The sequence below is a fragment of the Danio rerio genome, chromosome 8 (genome assembly GCF_052040795.2).
Source record: "Danio rerio strain M-AB ecotype USA chromosome 8, GRCz13ab, whole genome shotgun sequence".
Lineage (NCBI taxonomy): Eukaryota > Metazoa > Chordata > Actinopteri > Cypriniformes > Danionidae > Danio > Danio rerio.
Genome location: NC_141028.1, coordinates 36,224,180 through 36,239,654, shown reverse-complemented (window position 1 = coordinate 36,239,654; position 15,475 = coordinate 36,224,180). Strand labels below are relative to the sequence as shown.

The 15,475-nt window shown below is 38.0% G+C and overlaps 1 long non-coding RNA gene across 1 annotated transcript; it reads right to left on the bottom strand.

Annotated features, from left to right (window-relative positions):
- Positions 1–12,576: 12,576 nt before the first annotated feature.
- Positions 12,577–14,046, bottom strand: LOC147835722 (uncharacterized). Its single transcript, XR_015498225.1, has 3 exons — positions 14,012–14,046; positions 13,776–13,880; positions 12,577–13,469 (listed from the first exon to the last, which is right to left on the bottom strand). It is a non-coding gene; the product is annotated as an uncharacterized LOC147835722 (long non-coding RNA).
- Positions 14,047–15,475: the final 1,429 nt, after the last annotated feature.

Here is a 15,475-nt window from a genome sequence, read left to right as displayed (position 1 = left end):
ACAAACAGTCGCATGAGTGCTTAGAAACCAACAACACCATAAATCTAACAAGATTTATATATTGATTTATTTTTATGTATGTGTAACCCTCGATACACAAATGTATTATAAGCTTTTAATCAATGGACCAGATGCTCAGAAGTCTAAATTCCTCCAAAGAGAGAGAAGATACAACAACAGTGAAGGACTCGGACACAGAGGTAAGAATAATAAAAGATTGTATTGTAAAATGTTCACAGAAATATATATAAATAAATAAAAAAAATAAATAAAACAATTTCTAGGTTTTTTTCACACCTATCTAATGACCTCAGTCTTATTTACACTCTCTAATAACACTTCTCTTTCATCACAGGGTTTTATGGCTATATCACTAATAAGGTAAGTTATATTATTATGTTTTTTCTGTTTTTCTATTGTTAAGGGCTAATATTATATTTTGGTTACTATTATAACAATAATATAATACTAATATACTAATAACAATACTATATTAAAGGTTTGTAAGTGAAAGTTAATAATACAATATTAAAATTGTATTATTATTTAACATATAATCAAGATTTCCCTTCTTAAACCAGTTAACCTCTCTCTATAAAGATTCAAAAATTGCAACGAATGAACACTCTAAAGGAACAATGTACAAATAAAATAAAAATGAAAATAAAACATTCACTTAAAACATTTCAAATGTTCCAAAAGTCCAGTAAAGGTGATAAACTTTCAAAAAGATTCTTTTGCAAAACAACTAGGTTGCAAATTCAGTTCCAGAGATCCAGGATGTTGCACTTGTGAGTGTGTTGTAAATTTACACTCCTACCATGACGCTGAATAGGTTTTACTTTGTATCTTTTCAACAGGTGTATCCAAAGAATCCACTTAATGGGAGGCTCGCCAGTCCAACTCCACAATTAGACACGCCGATGGAAGTTGAGACAATCCAAATCCAGAAGAGAGTTCAAACTTCAATTAATTCGAATCCAGAGCAGATCACATCCAGCAACTGACGTCAATAGAACATCTCACCGATGAAAAACCAGAAGAAGATGCACAAACGAACAAAACAAAGCAAAAAAAAAAAAAAAAACCTGGCCTTGAAAACACAAGGCCAAAGAAACCATTAGCATTTTACAGTGAATGCATTAACTCAGCTTAACACATTTCTAAATAAACAGCAACAGTAAATAACCATCTCCTATTTGGCATTTTCTTTTTACAAATGACAGCATTTTACTTACACTTTCTCACTTAAACTTTACACAATCACTTGTATAATACTCTGTATAATACTTTGTTTTTACTAGACCAAACAAATGGTTAATTAATGAAACATTTTTCGACACTAGTTTAAATCATGTTATAATGAAAACAATAATAAATAATAAAAACACGAACTCACCAAGGAAATCATTCAAAATCAAAACGAAACAAACAGGAAAACTCCAGGTGGCACTCGTGTGCAGATTTCACTCTCAGAGACAAATCTTGTTTTTTTCTCTCAATCCTTCATTAAAAATATATGATTGAAATCATGTCAGCATCTTATTAATGGTCAATTTTCACAGTTAATACGCATTAAAACATTAAAAGATGTAAATCTAATAGTTTTCTGCTGTTATTAATATAACAACTTACATCTCTGCTTTCCCTTGCGAACACTGAATCACCATAGCGACGATAAACACAAGCTAACAGACAAGCGAGATTTGTTATTGTTTGGAAAGCTGATCTGCTGCTATAGTGTAAGGCACGATGATGTCATTCTAAAGCACTATTCCCTTGAATGCTGTATAATACTCTATTATAAATTATTTATATAAGTAAATAATTTTAATGTATATTATTTAATCGAGTATTCTGCCAATGTTTTTTCCTCATACTTCTATTTGCTCTATTGCTGTATACTACCCACTAGTAACCTGGGTTACACATTCCCCCCCTGAATTCAGGCACGTCCTCGGGCATGTACGGGGTTGGGTTGTCACTGCAATTGGAAAAGGGTCTGGCACAACAAAGGGCTGATCTCTAGTGAGTATGGGTTCTTCTAACGATGTGGTAAAGGCAGAACTCAGACCTTGTAGTAAGGACTGAATGACAAGTGTCAAGGGATTTCCTAGTTTATGATATTCAAGCTTATTAGGAGGTCTACATTGCCTTTTTGAGCGTCTAGGGCCACTTGTATTTAGGTCTTCATCCACTATTGGCTGGTTACTTGAAACATTTTTGACATGTGGATTTTGATCATTAGAATGGGATACATCAACAGGATCTAATTCAAGCGCCCTTCTATGGATCTGTCCTTCAACACTATTTCCACTTCTTTCAAGTTCAATTTCTTTGGGGTCAAAATCAGCAGGGTTCAGCACAGGTAAGAAATTCTCATTGACATCATCTCTTTGATTCTCTGTTAAGTCTTCTTCTAGTCTGGAATCAGGTAAGGTTTCTTTTTCAGGGTTCACCACGACAGGGAGTGGTTCAATGGGCTCCATGCCAGGTAAGTTCCTTACGAGCACTGGACTTTGTGATGAAGGTAACACAGTCGTTGTAATGGATTCCAACTGGCGTCCTGCATTTCTTATATATAGAGAGTCATCCTCAGATTCTGACTGATCACTCATTTGATGTTCTTTGGGAGCAATTTCTAGAGCAGAGCTAGACCTAGTTCTGGGCTTACGTTGAACATTTGGAGGACTCATTTCTTCAATTTCATTTTCAGACAAATATCCACAAGGTCGAAGTAAGTCTCTGTGTAAAGTTCGAACTGGACCGGTCTTTCCGTCAGGCTGGACTACATACACTGGGAGATCTCCAGCTTTACGGATAACTACATAGACATCTGGTTCCCATTTGTCTGCCAGTTTGTTCTTTCCTCTTAGCCTCAAATTTCGCACAAGGACTTTATCTCCCACGTCAAGAGTAGAAACAACCACATGTTTGTCAAATCTGCGTTTGTTACGTTGGGCTACTTTTGCAGAGTTTTTGATGGCAATTTCATAGCTCTCTCTTAAACCTTCTTTCAGATCTTTTACATACTGAGAGTGGGATTTGGTAGAACGATCCACAGGTAACCCAAAGGCTAAGTCGACTGGCAGCCTGGGCTGTCTACCAAACATAAGTTCATAGGGAGTGTATCCTGTTACATCATTTCGAGTGCAATTGTAGGCATGCACCAAAGGCTTGACAAACTCCTTCCAGCATGACTTCTTTTTGTTTTCAAGAGTACCCAACATTTGGAGAAGGGTCCTATTGAATCTCTCCACTGGATTTCCTCTTGGGTGGTAAGGAGTAGTTCTCACTTTGTGTATACCTGCTACGAGACATAGCTCTTTGATGAGGCTTGACTCAAAATCTCGTCCTTGATCACTGTGCAGTCTTTCCGGAAATCCATAATGTACTAGAAAGTTTTCCCATAAACATCTAGCCACAGTCTGCGCCTTCTGGTTTCTGGTAGGCACAGCCACCGCATATTTGGTGAAGTGATCTGTAATAACTAATATATCTTTGGTGTTACTCTGATCTGGCTCTAAAGACAAGAAGTCCATACAGACCAACTCCAATGGTCTGGTAGTCTTGATGTTCATCATTTCAGCTGCTTTTTCAGGAAACGCTTTTCTACGTACACATCTCTCACATGTCTTAATTTTCTCTTCCACAGATGATGACATTTTTGGCCAAAAGAATCTGGTTCTGACAAGGTCAAGTGTCCTCTCCATGCCCATGTGTCCCATATCATTATGGAGACTCTTCAACACTGTTCCACGTAAAGCTACAGGTAAAGCTAATTGATAGTGAGTGCTTTCCTGATCTTGCTTCTTCCTATAAAGCAATCCATCCCTTAATTCTAATCTGCTCCATTCCCTTATCCACAGAGTAACAGCAAGCGACTGGTCTTTTGAACTAGAAGGTTTTTCATTCCGCTGTAAACAATCAATAATGAATTTGAGATCAGGATCCATTCTCTGCTGTCTCTTTAACTCTTCGTTGGACAGGTAGGGAATGACTGGAAGACCATGCTCATTTTCTTGTTCAAACTCATTTGGTAATACATCTGCATGCAGGGCTAAGGACTCAACAAGGGCAATGGAAGGGTTGGAAAATTTGCATTTATCTGAGGAATTTCCAATCTGATGTCGATCACAGATGGCTTTTATGGCCTCTGGGAGGATAAGAGAATCTTCAACTCCAAATTCATCTAAATGATGAACGGTAAACTGTTTAATTCTCTCTCTCTCTTTCTGAGATGCAGGGTCATCTAAAAGTTCACCATGTGGTCGTCTTGAAAGGCCATCTGCATCACAGTTTTGACTTCCAGCCCTATACTGGAGCTTGAAATTATAAGTGGACAGACTTGACAACCAGCGATAACTGGTAGCGTCAAGCTTTGCAGATGTCAGGATGTAAGTTAAAGGGTTGCTATCAGTTACGACCACAAATTCTGTTCCATACAAATAGTCACTGAATTTAGATGTGACTGCCCATTTAAGAGCTAGAAATTCTAGCTTGTGAGCTGGATACCGGGTTTCACTTCTTGTCAACCCTCTGCTTGCAAAAGCAATGACCCGCATTTGTCCCTCTTGTTTCTGGTATAAGGCTGCCCCAAGCCCAGTGGTACTGGCGTCAGTATGCAGAACATAGGGAAGCTTTGGGTCTGCAAATCCCAGAACAGGTGCAGAGGTGAGTTTCTCAATTATCATGTCAAAGGCCTGTTGACAAGGCTGATTCCATCTGTCTCCGAATTCCTTTTTGGGGTCCAGATATTGCTTATTCTTGTTCTCTTGTAGGTGACGTTTTTGAAGAGGTGGATACCCTACTGTGAGGTCATTAAGGGGTTTGATTATCTTGGAATAATCCTGAATGAACCTCCTATAGTATCCAGAAAATCCCAGAAAAGATCTTAATTCTTTGAGATTTCTTGGTCTTGGCCAGGTTTTTAGGGCCTCAATTTTCACTGGATCAGTCTCCACTCCATTTTCTGAGACAATATGACCAAGGTATCGAACAGAAGTCTGGAAAAACTTGCACTTTTCAGGGGATAGCTTCAGTCCATATTCTTTGAGCCTTTTCAAAACGTGCATCAGCCTTGATTCATGCTCTTCTAAACTTTCGGAGAAAATGATCAGATCATCGATGAAGACCAACACCTCTTTCCTATTCAAGTCACCCATGCATCTTTCCATCAGCCTTTGAAACGTACTTGGGGCATTGGTAATGCCTTGGGGCATCCTATTGAACTCCCAGAACCCCAAGGGACACACAAAGGCAGTTTTACTTTTGTCAGCTTCCTCCATCTCAATCTGATAATATCCTGATTTTAAGTCAAGGACAGAGAACCATTTTGAACCAGTTAGTGCTGAAAAGACCTCTTCCAGATTTGGCAGGGCATAGGCATCTTTAATGGTTTGTGAGTTCAGCTTTCTGAAGTCAATGCAAAGACGTACAGAATTGTCTTTCTTTCTTACAACTACTATGGGGGAGGCAAAGGGGGATTCTGACTCTCGGATAATTCCAGCTGCTAACAAGTCTTGCAAATGTTTTCGTACTGCATCAATGTCCTGAGGATGTATGGGTCGAGGTCTGTGTTTGAAAGGAGTCTCATCATTAAGCTTTATTCGGTGAGTGACTTTGTTTGTATGTCCATAATCTAAGTCATGCAAGGCGAAGACTTCAGGCATGGAATTTAATTGATCCATTATTCGTTTCTTCCATTCAGGTGTCAATGGGGAATTTTCAAAGTCAAATTTGAGATTGGAACCAGCAGAAAGTTCTTTATTCACAGTGCTGGAATTTACTTGCCCACTCTTTATTACTTCTTGGACTGCCCGCATTTCAGCAATTATAGTTCTGGGATAGATGGTAATGTCGGTCTGAGTTTCATTCCGTAACACAACTGGTAACTGTTGATGCCTTTTCCTGGGTAAGGAATGCAAACAGCTGGCAACTAGCAAACCACCAGGTAAAGCGGGTGAAGTTGGTGACTCTAGAGCTACACATTTCCCTACATGAGGACAATTAACTAGAACATGTCCATCAAGAACCACTGTACATCCTGCAGGTACTACCTCTGGAACATGTCCCTTGAATTTGATACAGCCCACTACATCAGCACTTGCTTGTTTGTATCTTGCTTCTAACACTTTTTGCACTGCACGGTAACCATGGAAGTTAGATTGAGGAAAGGAAGCAGATTGTTGGACATAGTTACTGTAAAGAGCATCTAATGAATTTGTGCCAATTAGAACTTGGGGAGTGTTCATCAAATCTGGGACTACCAGGGCTAAAGTGGGCACTTCTGTCTCTGTTCCAAGGAACTCTCTGGGAAACTTAAGAGTCAATTCCACATATCCAAGATAAGGCACTGTTTGACCATTTGCCCCTTCCACTTCCAGCAAGTTATCCAATGATTTAAGTGGACAATTTGATAAATTCTCTTGATAAAATGACCAGGGAACAGTAGTTACTTGGGACCCTGTGTCCAGAAGGCAGGAAACTCTTTTATTACCAACAGTTATTTGGGCAGTACACTTCACTCCCACTAATCCTCTTGGTAAATTTCTCAAAGGGGGTGCGTCACACGCATTTTGGTTGAACAATTGTTTACGTTTCTCAGGGCAATTATTATTTCTTTTAGTCTCTGTATGCCCCTCTACAGAGACCGTCCTCAGTTTAAAGGATTCATGATTGCTACTTGTTGGGTATCCCACTGGGCTTGTCGCTCCCTTAACTTGCGTTTTTTCTCAGCAACTTTAGCAGGGTCAGGAGCATTACTACAGCTGCTGGCAAGATGACCATCTTCCGCACATCTAAAACAATACCCCGGACGAGGTCTACTTTCAGGTAGTTTACTAGCTCTGTAACAATCTGTTGCTCTAGGTTCAGGCAGCAAGTTTCTGGTGCGGTTTCTATACATATCAGGGGCAGACAGTTGAACCTTTAAATCAGCAATCTGTCTCTTTAAGTCAGCAATTTCAGTTGCTTCTACATCACTTTTAATTTTTGGAGTGGCTGTAGTTTGCATGGCTGTAATCTGTGCCTGTAACTCAGTGACAACATTTCTCAGCTCACTCACTTCATCTGGTTTTGCATTTTTTTTCTTTTCTTTCTGGCTTAAAGGCTTTTGCAGTGCAACAACTTGAGCTTGAAGTTCACACACTTGCTTTGCGAGAGATGTGTCAGTTTGATCATCCTGCATTTCACATTGGTGGGCAGATATCTGGTGAGCTGACAGTCTGAATTTCGAGGGGGCAGGATAGTGTTTATTTAGCCCTAAATGTTTTCTCATTCTTTCTTCTTTAGAGGCATTTTTATCTTCTTCTGTACGGATGAGAACTACTAATTCTGCAAATGAAGGAGGAGTGGCTTTTCTCCTTTCTAATTGAAGGTTAGCAATGAGGGAACTGTCCCAACAGCCGTGACAAAACTGCTTTAGAAGATATTGGTTTCTCTCTTCTTCAAATATCCCACCTCGTCGAATAGCTGTGCTTAAGAGAACTTGTAATCTGTGCAGGTAAGTTGAAGGCTTCTCACCATTGTTTTGGAAGCTATTCATAAATCTGGCTAATAACTCATCTCCATCTTCTACAGAGCCATATACAGACTCCAGCAATTCCAGATATACTGCAGGTAAACTGTTAGGGGAGACATGTTTAACAATATCTGCAGCAGGGGGAAGCAGACTGTCTATGATTTTTCTAGCTCGATTTAAGTCAGATATAGAAGGATCTGTCAGTAGGAGATCAACACTGGCACGCCAAGTGTCAAAATCTGGCTCATTAACAGGTCTAGGAATTTTTCCAGAGAAAGATCGGAGGCGAAAAGAGGTATGGTGCATTGGAGCTGTCTCATTTGTGCGGACAATGTGCTCAACTACTACCTTTTGCACGCTAGGAGGATCAATTATATCCATGGTAAGTGCTGGATCGGATGACACTGTTACTGTGGGTTTAGTACTTCTATAGTTAAGGCTTTCCTTGGACAGGTTTTTTGAATTTGTTGATTCAACTTCATGAAATGGTGAAATTCTAGATGTAGGAAAAGCTGTTTTTTCAGCAATCATACTTTGTGATATGACTGGGGACAGCAGTCTATTTGGTGAACTGACTGTGCTACGATCAAGTATTTGAGAACGTGCTGCATTTGGAAATTCAAGCTTTTTATCCAAAACAGGTAGTGACTCAGCATGAGAAGGGCCAAATTTAATCTTCAGCAACTCTGTTTGGAGTACTTCCTCAATGGATTTCCCACTAAAACTAGCAATGTTTTGCAATTCCTCCAGATATCCATTAGTAGCACTATCACTAGCAATATGGGGGTAGACGCAGCTTAAAGCACGTACCATAAAAGTGGTACTTGGGTTTGACATACTAACTACAGTTAAAGGCAAAAGAGGCATCAATGTTTTCATCGCGGAGTTATGTGTAAACTCTATGATAGCATGTCGATGAAACTCACAGTCAGGGTCATCAATTAGAAGATGTCGGTTAATACTACCATATCTTAAAAGCCATGACTCTAAATCTGAGTCTGCCTCAGTCAGTGTCATTCCACCCACAATTACTGCTTTTGAGATATTTACATTCTCTTTTTCTATGATATCCATGATGTTAAAGTTCTCTCCGATTTGTAATATTTATAGTGAACTCGAATACTGTAATTAGGCTGGCTTGTCAAAGCCAGACTACTGAAATGCTATTTAAACTTATTATTATTTATTTTTTTTTTTTATTAATCTTCTGAGACTAAATTTCTAACTCTATCTCCTCCTAGAGCTTTTGAGCTATTACCACCAAACTTGCTCCAGACCTCCAAACTATTCTGACTCGTGTTGCTATATCTCCTCAAACTTATCCGACTTTCGGTTTTCCGAAAAACGTCCCGGGACTGTCGGAAAAATCCCATAGGCTTAACATTGGATCAAACTTTGTGAGCTCATAACTCTGCGTCAGACTGTCGCACAGACTTCTAACTGGGCTCATTTAACTCAGACTATCAAACTGCCAATGACTGATCACCTTTAAACTTTCTAGCCACGCCCTAGCAACCACTTTTGGACCCTAGTAACTGTCCCATAGACTTCTATTCAAAAGACTCTCATTGACTTAACATGGGATCAAACTTTATGAGCTCATAACTCTGCATCAGACTGTCATACAGACTAATGGCTGAGCTCATTTAACTCCGACTACCAAACTGCCAATAACTGATGAGCTTTTAACTTTCTAGCCACTCCCCTAACTACCACATACTGCACCCTAGCAACTGTCCCGTAGACTTCCATTCAAAAGACTCTCATTGACTTAACATGGGATCAAACTTTGTGAGCTCATAACTCTACATCAGACTGTCATAGAGACTAATGGCTGAGCTCATTTAACTCAGACTACCAAACTGCCAATAACTGATGAGCTTTTAACTTTCTAGCCACACCCCTAACTACCACATACTGCACCCTAGCAACTGTCCCGTAGACTTCCATTACAAAAAACTCTCATTGACTTTACATGGGATCAAACTTTATGAGCTCATAACTCTGCATCAGACTGTCATAGAGACTAATGGCTGAGCTCATTTAACTCAGTCTAGCCAGCAGCCAATAACTGATGAGCTTTTAACTTTCTAGCCACTCCCCTAACTACCACATACTGCACCCTAGCAACTGTCCCGTAGACTTCCATTCAAAAGACTCTCATTGACTTAACATGGGATCAAACTTTGTGAGCTCATAACTCTACATCAGACTGTCATAGAGACTAATGGCTGAGCTCATTTAACTCAGACTACCAAACTGCCAATAACTGATGAGCTTTTAACTTTCTAGCCACTCCCCTAACTACCACATACTGCACCCTAGCAACTGTCCCGTAGACTTCCATTCAAAAGACTCTCATTGACTTAACATGGGATCAAACTTTGTGAGCTCATAACTCTACATCAGACTGTCATAGAGACTAATGGCTGAGCTCATTTAACTCAGTCTAGCCAGCAGCCAATCACTGATGGCCTTTTAACTTTCTAGCCACACCCCTAACTACCACATACTGCACCCTAGCAACTGTCCTATAGAATGTAATTAGGTGTGCTATCGAATGCTTATAATTCTAACATGCTAATGACATGCCAATCATGCTAGCAACATGCTACTCATATGCTAATCATGCTAATGACATGCTAACTCATACTGGAAACATGCTAATGACATGCTAATTTGTACTAGAATCATGCTAGTAACATGCTAATTCATACTAGACTCACGTTAATAACTGGCCTACATGCATATCTTTGCTTAGCAGTGTCCTATTGACTTGGGGGATGGCTCATCTGACTCAGACAACCAATGAGCATCTCAATATGATAATGAAGCTCACAAGCCACGCCCCCAAATTGATTCCAAAGACTTCCATTAAAATAGGCCAAGATGCATATCTTTGTATAGCAGTGTCATAGAGACATGGGAGTTTGTTCATTTGACTTAGACAGCCAACCACATTCAAGTTCACTCTGTAACCTCGCCCATAGCAACAAAACAGAGTACCCTAGCAACCATTCATCAACAGCTATATCTCAGCATCAGAACATCGTAGAGACTTGGAGATTGGCTCGTTTGACTCATGCTAGCAAACGGAACTTCCTATATGCTACACATGCTAGCAGTGATTAGCTACATGCTAATATTGACTAGCCAAGTACTGTAACTTGCTAGAAATGCTTACTAAGTATAAATGTTTTATCAAGCATGTATGTAAGGCTTGCCTAGTAACCAACCAGGGTACCCTAGCAACTGTCTAGCAACCACCCAAATTACCCTAGCAACCGCCTAGCAACCACCTAGCAACGGCCTAGTAATGCCTTAGTAAGGGCCTAGCGACCACTCAGGACACCCTAGCAACGGCCTAGCAACGCCTTAGCAACCACTCAGAATACCCTAGCAACCACATAGCAACACCTTAGCAACCACCTAGCAACCACTTGGGACACCTTATCAACCGCCTAGCAACACCTTAGCAACCACCTAGCAACCAGTCAGAACACCCTAGCAACCGCCTAGCAACGCCTTAGCAACCACCAAGCAACCACTCAGGACACCCTAGCAACCACCTAGCAACACCTTAGCAACCACCTAGCAACCACTCAGGACACCCTAGCAACCGCCTAGCAACGCCTTAGCAACCACTCAGAACACCCTAGCAACCACCTAGCAACACCTTAGCAACCACCTAGCAACCACTTAGGACTCCTTAGCAACCACCTAGCAACCACTCAGAACACCCTAGCAACCACCTAGCAACAACCTAGTAACCACTTAGAACACCCTAGCAACCGCCTAGCAACACCTTAGCAACCACTCAGAACACCCTAGCAACCACCTAGCAAGACCTTAGCAACCACCTAGCAACCAATCAGAGCACCCTAGCAACTGCCTAGCAACAACCTAGCAACCACTCAGAACACCATAGCAACCACCTAGCAACACCCTAGCAACATCTTAGCAGCCACCTAGCAACCACTCAGGACACCCTAGCAACTGCCTAGCAACGACTTAGCAACCACTCAGAATACCCTAGCAACCACCTAAGCATGCTATGTGACATGCTAATTCATACTAGAATCATGCTAGTAACATGCTAATTCATACTACAATCATGCTAATAACATGCTAATTCATACTAGAATCATGCTAGTAACATGCTAATTCATGCTAGAATCATGCTAATAACAGGCTAATTCACGCTAGATTCATGCTAGTAACATGCTAATTCATACTATAATCACGCTAATAACATGCTAATTCATGCTAGAATCATGCGAGTAACATGCTAATTCATGCTAGAATCATTCTAGTAACATGCTAATTCATACTATAATCATGCTAATAACATGCTAATTCATGCTAGAATCATGCGAGTAACATGCTAATTCATGCTAGAATCATTCTAGTAACATGCTAATTCATACTAGAATCATGCTAATTCATGCTAGAATCATGCTAATAACCTGCTAATTCATACTAGAATCATACTAGTAACATGCTAATTCATGCTAGAATCATGCTAGTAACATGCTAATTCATGCTAGAATCATTCTAGTAGCATGCTAATTCATACTAGAATCATGCTAGTGACATACTAATTTATTCTAGAATCATGCTAGTAACATGCTAATTCATGCTAGAAGCATGCTAATAACATGCTAATTTATACTAGAATCATGCTAATAAAATGCTAATTTGTACTACACTCACGCTAATAACATGCTAATCCATGGTAGTATCATGCTAATTCATGCTAGAATCATGCTAATAACATGCTACTTATACTTTTTCAAACTGTTTTTAAACTAAATAAACTATTACCAACAGGCTTTGTCAAGCCAGCCTCAAAGTTTGTCTCGACGAACTTTACTGTCTAGTTATACACTGTTGTTGCAATCTCTCTCCTGGCTGGCTCTCGCCACTATTTGTTATGTAACCCTCGATACACAAATGTATTATAAGCTTTTAATCAATGGACCAGATGCTCAGAAGTCTAAATTCCTCCAAAGAGAGAGAAGATACAACAACAGTGAAGGACTCGGACACAGAGGTAAGAATAATAAAAGATTGTATTGTAAAATGTTCACAGAAATATATATAAATAAATAAAAAAAATAAATAAAACAAATTCTAGGTTTTTTTCACACCTATCTAATGACCTCAGTCTTATTTACACTCTCTAATAACACTTCTCTTTCATCACAGGGTTTTATGGCTATATCACTAATAAGGTAAGTTAATATTATGTTATTTTTTCTGTTTTTCTATTGTTAAGGGCTAATATTATATTTTGGTTACTATTATAACAATAATATAATACTAATATACTAATAACAATACTATATTAAAGGTTTGTAAGTGAAAGTTAATAATACAATATTAAAATTGTATTATTATTTAACATATAATCAAGATTTCCCTTCTTAAACCAGTTAACCTCTCTCTATAAAGATTCAAAAATTGCAACGAATGAACACTCTAAAGGAACAATGTACAAATAAAATAAAAATGAAAATAAAACATTCACTTAAAACATTTCAAATGTTCCAAAAGTCCAGTAAAGGTGATAAACTTTCAAAAAGATTCTTTTGCAAAACAACTAGGTTGCAAATTCAGTTCCAGAGATCCAGGATGTTGCACTTGTGAGTGTGTTGTAAATTTACACTCCTACCATGACGCTGAATAGGTTTTACTTTGTATCTTTTCAACAGGTGTATCCAAAGAATCCACTTAATGGGAGGCTCGCCAGTCCAACTCCACAATTAGACACGCCGATGGAAGTTGAGACAATCCAAATCCAGAAGAGAGTTCAAACTTCAATTAATTCGAATCCAGAGCAGATCACATCCAGCAACTGACGTCAATAGAACATCTCACCGATGAAAAACCAGAAGAAGATGCACAAACGAACAAAACAAAGCAAAAAAAAAAAAAAAAACCTGGCCTTGAAAACACAAGGCCAAAGAAACCATTAGCATTTTACAGTGAATGCATTAACTCAGCTTAACACATTTCTAAATAAACAGCAACAGTAAATAACCATCTCCTATTTGGCATTTTCTTTTTACAAATGACAGCATTTTACTTACACTTTCTCACTTAAACTTTACACAATCACTTGTATAATACTCTGTATAATACTTTGTTTTTACTAGACCAAACAAATGGTTAATTAATGAAACATTTTTCGACACTAGTTTAAATCATGTTATAATGAAAACAATAATAAATAATAAAAACACGAACTCACCAAGGAAATCATTCAAAATCAAAACGAAACAAACAGGAAAACTCCAGGTGGCACTCGTGTGCAGATTTCACTCTCAGAGACAAATCTTGTTTTTTTCTCTCAATCCTTCATTAAAAATATATGATTGAAATCATGTCAGCATCTTATTAATGGTCAATTTTCACAGTTAATACGCATTAAAACATTAAAAGATGTAAATCTAATAGTTTTCTGCTGTTATTAATATAACAACTTACATCTCTGCTTTCCCTTGCGAACACTGAATCACCATAGCGACGATAAACACAAGCTAACAGACAAGCGAGATTTGTTATTGTTTGGAAAGCTGATCTGCTGCTATAGTGTAAGGCACGATGATGTCATTCTAAAGCACTATTCCCTTGAATGCTGTATAATACTCTATTATAAATTATTTATATAAGTAAATAATTTTAATGTATATTATTTAATCGAGTATTCTGCCAATGTTTTTTCCTCATACTTCTATTTGCTCTATTGCTGTATACTACCCACTAGTAACCTGGGTTACATATGCTTCCTAGTACAACACACTGTTTCAAATGTCATGTTATCAAAGAATTGAAAGCAAGATTCACAAAAACACTTTTGCTTCAACAAAATGTATTGACCATAATTAAAATGTTCGTTTACAGTGTTTTGAGAAAACAGAATATGCCCGGTTCACTAGTATTCTAAGAATACTGATTTCAGTGTAATCAACTACAAAAATCCAGATGCACATGTGCATTATGGATTCAGTCTATAAAGCCATGCACAAGTTCTTGTCAACCAAATCAATTATAGGAACTACATCAGTGGCGTACATGGGTTCGGTCTGTAGACATGCAAAAGTAGTACTTAAAAACTAAAACAACAATATGGCTTTTATAGGAACTAAGATATAGGAACTACAGCAGTGGCGTTAAGCACATGTGTATTATGAATTTGGTCTATAGACATGCATGAGTACTTGTCAACCAAAACAAAAATATGGCTTTTATAGAAACTAAGATATAGGAACTACAAGAGTTGCGCTCTTGTACATGTGTATTATGAGTTTAGGCCATAGCACGAGTACTTGTCAACCAAAACAACAATATGTATTTTATACTGGGGACTCCGATATTGGAATTACAACAGCAGCATTAAGCAGGTGTATATTATGGGTTCGGTTTATAAATATGCATGAGTACTTTGGCTTTTATACTGGTACTCAGATATAGGAACTACAACAGTGTATATATATATATATATATATATATATATATATATATATATATATATATATATATATATATAATTATATAATATATATATATATATATAATTGCAATTTTAGAACATTAAACATACTAGGGTAATATACTAGGCTGATACTAGGGTAATAACAACATTAACAACATAAAGATGATACAAAAGAAGATTTAAGGCTTGAGGAGAATTAACAGTTGTTTTGCTTTGGTATTTTTTTTTGTTTCTTTTATTGTACACAGGTAATGACCTATTTCTATTTTAAAGTGAGTAAATTTAGTTTTTTTTTCACTGCCCATTTGCATTTATGAATAACAAATTTCCCAAAAATAATGAGCAAATTAACAATATACCAAATTTTGAAGTCAACTGTATTCTCATAAAAAAAACATATTTTTATTTGAATTACATATCAATATCTTTACTCTGCTTAACAAAAAAGAAAAGAT